At 32.3% G+C, this 8,666-nt stretch overlaps 1 long non-coding RNA gene across 1 annotated transcript; it reads left to right on the top strand.

Moving 5' to 3' along the window:
- Window positions 1-8,666, top strand: LOC147406760 (uncharacterized). The gene is made up of 2 exons (XR_015176580.1): window positions 1-831; window positions 4,142-8,666. It is a non-coding gene; the product is annotated as an uncharacterized LOC147406760 (long non-coding RNA).

Raw genomic sequence — 8,666 nt, 5'->3', positions numbered from 1 at the left:
ATTGTGATATACTCTTGGGAGGATATACATCATAAGAGATCACCAATTCTAGTCGGTTAGTGCCAACTATTAAGAATTGACTCGGTTTACCCAACCTTGCTCGATTTTTACTCATGATAATTGGTTTGTGTACAACATGGAGGTATAAAATAAGGGTCTTCACGACTCTACTCTATCATGAGTGGCAGAACACAGAGTTGGGCGTGACCTTGGCTCATTTGGGGTTGCAGGGTCTTCACGATTATACTTTGTCCTGAGTGGCAGAGCACAGAGTTGGGCATGACCTTGGCTCATTTGGGGTTGTAGGTTTTTACAACTCTACTCTGTTATGAGTGGCAGAACATAGAGTTGGGACCGACCTTGGCTCCTTTGGGGTTGTAGGGTCTTCGCGACTCTACTCTATCATGAGTGGTATAACACAAAGTTGGGTGTGACTTTACTTTGTCTTGAGTAGCAAAAAAACAAAGTCGAGCGCAACTTTGATTCCTTTGGGTTTGTAGGGTCTTCGCAACTATACTCTGTCTTGAGTGGAAAAACAGATCAGGGTAGGGGTGTCAATGGGTATCCATTTATCCGAAACTACAATCGAAAACACAAGTTCTGGATCCTATTTTAGTGGAATTAATTAAAATCGAGTCTTTTGAGAATCAAACCATTATGAATCGAAACCGATGGATATAATCTAACATGTACTCGTGGTTATTCGATCCGAACTGAATATCATTTATTCTCAAATAAGGGTTCCTCAATCCTCTTCCTCTGTTCATCTTCCTCTACATCTCATTTCCAAACCAAATAGCTCTCAAGGTGCGACGTCTTCGTTGCTTCAAGGTATGCAATCTCTTTCTCTAGAGGTCTGTGTGTATATGATTTTGATTTTGAGAGGGTGAGGATCGATTAAAAAATTGGTTTTGTGGGATTGTTTTAGTGGTGTAAATTTTCATCCTTGATGCCTGCTTTTACACTTGTAAACAGTTTTTTCATACTAGGCTTGGATGCTAAAAGAAAAATGGATTTTATGATTTGTTTTAGTATAACAAAAAATTAGATTTTGGGATTGGTTTTATGTTGTAAAAACAAATTGTCGGGGTTGCTACGATGATGTAAAAAATTGCAATTGTTGTTATTGATTCTTGTGTTACATCAATGTGTTTGATGAATTGTGTGAGAAAATAATGAATGCAAGTAGGATTGCAATTTTTTGAGTTAGGATTTTGGTAGGATAATTTTAATGTTTAAAACCAAGATTTGATGATTGTTTAGAGGTGTAAAAAATTGGTTTTGTGAGACTGTTTTAGTGGTGTAAATCTTCATCTTTGATGCTTGATTTTACACTTTCAAACAATTTTTTCAGACTAGTCTTAGATGCTAAAAGAAAAAATGGATTTTATGACGTATTTTGATATAACAAAAAATTGGATTTTGGGACTGGTTTTATACTATAAAAATAAAGTTTCAAGGTTGCTGTGATGATGAAAAAATTCTGATTTTTGAGACTAAACTTTATTTATTTTTAGGTTGCTTTTAGTGCTAAAAAACTGCTTTTAGGGACTAATTTAATGTCATAAAAACTAATTTTTGGGGTTATTCTAATAGTATAAACAAATAGATCTTTGGGGGTTGGTTTTCATAATATAAAAATCAGATTTTTAGGATTATTTTGATGGTGTAAAAACCAATTTTGGAAACTATTTTATTGGTACAAGAACTTGGATGTTTGTGTTGTTTTGTATGTGAAATTCATGCGGGTGAGATTTTCTAAAATGTCATTTTATTTACTTCATTGTAGATATTTTGATTTATTTTTTATAAATCTAAAATGTCAAAAAAAGAAAAGGGAGAGTTACCAATTTCTATGGAAGAATCAACTGTTGATATGCCTAAAAAATAAAAAAGAACTTTGGAGGTTCGGAACGAATTTCAAAAAAATTGAAGTATATGGAAAGATTGCATTCGCTAAATGTAAGCATTGTAAAAAAGTTTTGGGGGAGAATAGTAAAAATGGGACTAGCAATTTGTATAAGCATCTTACTTCAACATGTTTGATTTTCAAGAAAAAACAATAATTAATGAGTCAGACGTTGCTCAAAGTAAATAAAGAAAAGGAGAAGAGTCTGTTGGTTTTCACAACTTCAAGTTTGATCTGGAAGTAACTCGTGAAGCAATTGCCGAGATGATTATTTTGCATGATTATCCCTTCTCAATAGTTCATCAGCTTGGATTTAAAAAAAAAATATTAAGTTCAATGCAACCAATATTTAAGGCAATCACACGTAATACAGATTGATTAGATTCCATGAAGATTTATGAAAAGGAAAAACATATTTTGTATAAGAATCTTGAGAAACTCCAGTGTCACATATGTTTTACGTCTGATTTTTGGAGTTCAAGTCAAAACAAAAGTTATATGACTTTGGCAGTCCATTATATCGATAAGGCATGAAAATTACAAAAGAGAGTTTTATGTTTTTCCAATGTGAGTGGTCGACATACTGGAGAAAATATTACTAATATGTTGTTCGGGAAGATGAATGAGTGGAACATAGATAGAAGTTAGAAACCATTACATTGGACAATGCTTGAAATAATGATGTATTAAGTTCGTGAACTTTTTAAGAAGCTCTAATCAAAGGGTATCTTATTTTAGAAGAAAAATTGCTTCAAATACGTTGTTTTACACACATCCTTAATCTCATTGTTTAAGATGGATTAAAAGAGATTGAAAGTGAACTTGAGAAAATTCGTGCGACAATTAAATTTACCAGACACTCACTCCAAAGATAAAATAAATTTGAAGATGTATGTGCTCAAGTCAAGATCACCCCCAAAAGATTTATTCAAGATGCATCGACAAGATGGAATTCTACATATATGATGTTTGAGGTAGTATTAGAATTGAAAGATGCATTATTTTGTTTTGCTGAAGTAGATTCTTATTTCAATTGTGTCTAACTTGAAATGGAATGAAATAATATAAGACTTGTTGTTGAATGCTTGAAGGTTTTTTACGATGCTACACATATTTTATTAGGAACTAGATATGCGATGGTGAATCAATATTTTGATTTAGCTTGTAGTATTTCTTTGCAGCTTATGGAGTGGAACACAAGTCAGCATTATTTCATTGTGCCGATGATAATAATAATAGAAGATAAATTTATCAAATACTATAACATCACTAATTTTGTTTTCACTATAACTTCTTTATTGGATCCTCGACAAAAGATGAAATCGATTGAATTTTAGTTTCCACAAATGTATGGAGACAAATCCAGTGAGAGAGTAATCGAAATTCATAAAACATTGAAAAGTTGTTACAATAAATATGTAACCCACTCATCTATGTCAAATTAGATGTTTCCATGGAATGAAGGTGTTAGTAGCAGTACTAGTGGAAGTTTCTCATTAGGTGATACTAATGAAATTATTTGTATGCCTTTACGTAATCCATCAGATCAAAGTTAAGGAGTTTTGAAACATACCTTGAAGAAAGTTCAAAAAATTTTCAAGTAAAAACAGATCTGGAGTCTTATTTGGAAGAAACTACATACCCAATAAAAAAAGAAAAATGTTTGGATGATGGGACATTTTACATCTTAGGTTGGTGGAAGTATAATGCACATAAGTTGCCTATTATGAGAAAAATGACATGTGATATCTAAGAGATTTCTACATCAACTGTTGCTTCAGAATTAACCTTTAGTACTGGTGGGAGAGTAATTAATCGATATCGATCTACTATGCATCCAAAGATTGTTGAAGGATTGATATGTGTGCAAGATTGGATTAGAAAAAAACTAGAAGGTAAAATTTTAATTTATTTGTAGATCAATTTGCTACATTATTAAATTACTTATAAATTATGATTTTTTCTATATGTTATTCTGTGTTAGATGAAAGAGTTGCTAAAAACAACTACGCATTTGAAACTGTGGTCAAGTAAGTATAGGTATTTGTAACACTTGATGATGAGAATGAATTTGTAACACTAGATCTATAAAATATCAAGTAAGTATAGGTATTTATAAATTTATTTTTATTTTATTTTTTTAATATTAATTTGCTTAATTTTTAATTATATGAACCCAAAAGCTTTGATTGGAATATGATTTTTCTTTGATCCTTTGTTATTTGTTTACAGGTTTAATTGTTGAAGGGGAGAAAAAGATCATTAATTTTGTAGTCACCAAGATTTTTTTGCTTAGTTACCAAGATGTGTGCTAATTATTTGGTGATGCTTTGTTTGTTGTTTGAAATTTCAATTTATTTCTGTTTAATTTGTGTCAAAACAAAATATTATTCTGTTGGATCTATTTTTTGTGGATCTGGATCTTGTGAGTGGTTGAACTATAAGATTTCTTTATTATAAGAATTGCCTAGGATTTGATCTTTTTTTCTTTTAGGAAGTTTATGAACTAATTTTGAGAACTTTTGATGACTTTCAAAGGTAATTTTCTTATTGGTTGGTTAGAAACATGGCTGATTCTCACATAATCTTAATAAATTTCTTTAGGAAAGATGAAGTTTATTATTAGAAAGATTAAAGGGTTTTTGTTTTAGTTTTACGCGCGTGCGCGTGTGTGTGTGTGTGTGTGTGTGTGTGTGTGTGTTTGATTTGTCCATTACATATGTTGTTCCAATTAGAGTCATATGGATAGAACCAGAATCGATGGGTAACCGTGGGTTTTATTAGTTTCGATTCTGGTTTCAAATAATTTAAAATCGAAATTGGAACTGATAAAATAAATGGTTTGCGATACTAAGTTTCTTAGGAACTGAACCGAAATCGACCCATTGAAACCCCTAGAGTAGGGAAGTAGAGCAGAGCTGGGTGGATTGAACATGACTGTGCATGCAGAGTAGAGTTGAGTTCCTAGTATAGCTGGATGGATTGAACATGACTGTGCATACAGAGTAGAGCTGAGTCCCTAGTATAGCTGGGTGGACTGAGCAGGACTGTGCATGCAGAATAGAATAGAATTGGATCCTTAGTATAGCTGGGTGGACTGAGCAGGATTGGGCATGCAGAGTAGGGTAGACAGAACAGAGTTGAGTCTAGCATAACTCGATGATTGAGCAGGACTGCTCATGCAGAATAGGGTAGACATAACAGAATTGGGTTCCTAGCATAATTGGGTGGACTAAGCAGGACTGTGTATACAGATCATAGCAGGATAGACAGAGCAGAGCTGGGTCCCTAATATAGCTGGGTGGACTGAGTAAGACTGTGCAGACAGAGCAGAATCGGGTCCCTAGTATAGCTGGGTTATGAGTGGCCAATATATCTTGCCTGAAAGAGCAGCTCTGAGAGGCTTAAGGGTCTTGAATGACTAATGTACTAAGTGACAGCTTTGTAGTGAGAGAATGAGGGTCGAATAACCAAGATGTCCTGAGTGACCACAGGGTTCCAAAGAACTATCGTTTCCTCAGAGGAAGAGGAGGGAACAATATTTTTAAGGTTGTCAACAGATAGGTATCTGATCAGATAGTGCTATGTCCGAATTCGAATCTAAAAGAAATAGTAATATCAGAATTCGAATTCGAATCCGATTGGATATCACTAACCACTATTCGAATTTGCATCTGAATAAATTATCGAATATCCAAAAATATTCGATTCGAATTTAAACAATAAAAAATATTTGATTTAGAAAAAATATTGAACTTATAGAAGAGGGGTAGATAATGGAAAAAGATAGAAGGGGGAAGGGGGAGGAAGAGGAGGTGGATGGGGAAGAAGAAGGAAGAGGAGGCTCGATATGTTCTGAGGTGGACATATGGACATATAGAATACAACAAAAAATATGTTGATTAAGTGTGTGCAAAGAGAAAACCTAATTTTTAGGTGTGTACAAAGAGTTAGTGGGTACAAGGAGCACTTTAGGTGGGTGCAAATAGTGTTACCCAAGGAAAAATTACTTAATGCTCAGAACGGGGAATTCTTTCTTAATTATTTTTTGGCTGGTAATTTGATTGTTGAGTTGGTAATATTTTTCTTTGTTAATGCTCCATCGCCTTAAGGAAAGTTTTAAAGAATCAAAAGTATCACTTTTAATGTACTAATTTTTTTTTTCAAATATGATATGATTTATATTGAAGATTAGTGATGGTGAATGATATATTCATAATTTCAAAGATTTAAACGTAATTTTTTTATATTCATTTTGATGATTTGTGAGAATGAATAACGGGCTAAGAACATCATACTCATAATTTTGAATATTTAGTTGTAATCTTTGATTTGAGTGTTTGTTTTGAATATCTAGTTTTGGTATCGAAAAATCCAAATCCACGAGGTCCATGATCGAATCAACTTAAAGATTTCAATTTTTTTTTTTTTTTTTGAGCTTGTTATTGGATAGATCTTTCGAAATATCCAAAATGCATGTATAATCAGGGTGGAATTGAGATTTTCTTGTAGTAAGGGCAACTATAGTTAATGGTATTGTTGAAGAGCTTGAAGATGAATGTTTTTGAGGAGAAATTCAAAGGTTTTTTTTGTTAGAATTGAAGAAAATGATATTTAGGTCATTTATATTTAGTTTATGAGGGAAGACCCAAGTCTAGAGGCAATGTCATCTTCAAAATATTGAAGTGGGGTGGGGAAAAATTGAACAGAAGTGAGGACAAATGGGACATGTAATTAATTAAAAATACAAGGGTATCTCAAATTAAATCATAAATGCAAGGGTATCTAACATTATCCAAAAAAAAATGTTGTTGGGGGCAATTACTCATACTAGCTCCACCCCTGTATATAATAAAGGTGAAGCGGATACTTGGTCAAATGTTACATTTTGATTAAGATTTGAGTTGGATAATCTTTATCATAGTGTAACGTGTGATCTGAGTGTCCATTTCGTTATTATTATATATAAGTATTTTGGACAGAGTAAAAAAATTGAAATCACTGTGGTCACCTATAAATGATTTTGATTTTGATTTTTTGAGCTCAATGTTGGATATATCTTTTCAAACTACCCAAAATGTATATGTTATTATGGCGTAATAGACATTCAAATCTAATGTTACCTCTAAATCTTCAAGATTATGTGTATTTTATTCGTCGTTTGTTATTCATTCTCACAAATCATTGAAATAGAGAAAAAGTTACATTTAGATTTTTGAAATTATGAGTATATTGTTCTTTATTCGTCATTCACCATCCCAAGTCACTAGGAATAGATTACAATCCCAATTTAAAAGTTCAAGTATATTGAAAGTAGTGAGAAAGAGGTAATTTTGATACTTTAAAACTTTTGTTAAGGCGTGGGACGTTAAGAAAGACAATTTTACTAATTGGACTATCAAGCTACTACCCAAAAGTAAAGGGGAATTTAGGAAGAAGGCTTTCCCACATGATGTATTAAGTAATTATTCAAAAAGAAAAGAGCCGGTTTATTTGCTCACACCAAAATAGTCAATTGCACCCACGTAAGTGACTTTTGTAAAAAAAAAAAGTAAATTATGATTTTAGCCTTTCGTTTTGGCATATTACACACCATCACGTACCGAACAAAAAATTGAAAACCCACTTCCTCTTCCTTCATTTCTCTTTCTTCTTCCTCTATTTCTTCTTCTACTTCTCCTTCTAAGTTTTATGAGAGATTGAATCAATGGAAATCAGGTTTTAAGATTGTTTTTTCTTCATGTTTTTTATTTCTTGCACTTTTTTGCATTTAATCATGAAGGATGATGAAAAAAATCACTGTTGAACCTCAAAACGACGAGTTTGAATCGAAGAACTCAATGATTTTTTGATAGATTTTGTTCAGTAAGTTCAGATCGAACTTGTTTTAGCAAATTCAATAGATATACCTAACGAATATTACTAAATAGATTTGGTAAGTACTTATCGAACACAATTTTCAATTGAACATTACAAAATCAATTCGGTAAGTACCTACCGATCTTACAAAACATATTCTATAGGTACCTATCAAACAAAACTTTCTCATGTGAATAGCTTCAACTCGATTGAAAGTGTTAGAATAAGAAAAATAAGTAAGATCAATGCTAAAACCCCTATTAAAACCTTTCTAGATGCAAATAAGAAGAAGAAAAAAACAATGAGAGAGACGAAAGGAGAAGAAGAAGAAGAAGAAAAATGGTTCGATACTTTTAGACGGGTGAAATAAGCAATTTAGGTTAAACAATACATTTATTAGGAGTGTCAAATAGTTGTTTTAAAATTAAAGTGGGTATCGCAAGCAAGTGGGTACAATTGGTCATTTTGGTGTGTGCAAATAAACCCACCAAAAGAAAAACAAATCAAATTTCAGACCCTAGTGTGATTTCTATTAAAATTTTATTTTATTTTGTTTTTAAAAGAAGAACTTTGGAAGAAGAAGATTCCCCCAAGAGAGAAGGGGAATGAGAGCAAAAGCAACAGACTCTGTAAGAAGAGATGGGAGTGTAAAACAAAAGCTTGTGATGGATCCAAGATATAATATTTTAATATGAATCTCTAATTTAGTATTACTATCTTGGATTCCTCACATACGTGCGATAAGCTCAAAGTGTTCCTTGGATTCTCTCTCTCATGTTTTAAGAAGTAACGATGTAAGAAAATATTGAAGTAATTAATGACTTAATAGAATATTGTGATTGTTATAATAATGGTGTAGTTCGACTATCTTGTCAATTTGATTCTATATTTGTCCGTC

This window comes from Akebia trifoliata, chromosome 3 (genome assembly GCF_017979445.1).
Source record: "Akebia trifoliata isolate Shusen 1 chromosome 3, ASM1797944v1, whole genome shotgun sequence".
Lineage (NCBI taxonomy): Eukaryota > Viridiplantae > Streptophyta > Magnoliopsida > Ranunculales > Lardizabalaceae > Akebia > Akebia trifoliata.
Note: the sequence above shows the minus strand (reverse complement) of the source record. Positions and strands in the feature narration are given on the sequence as shown.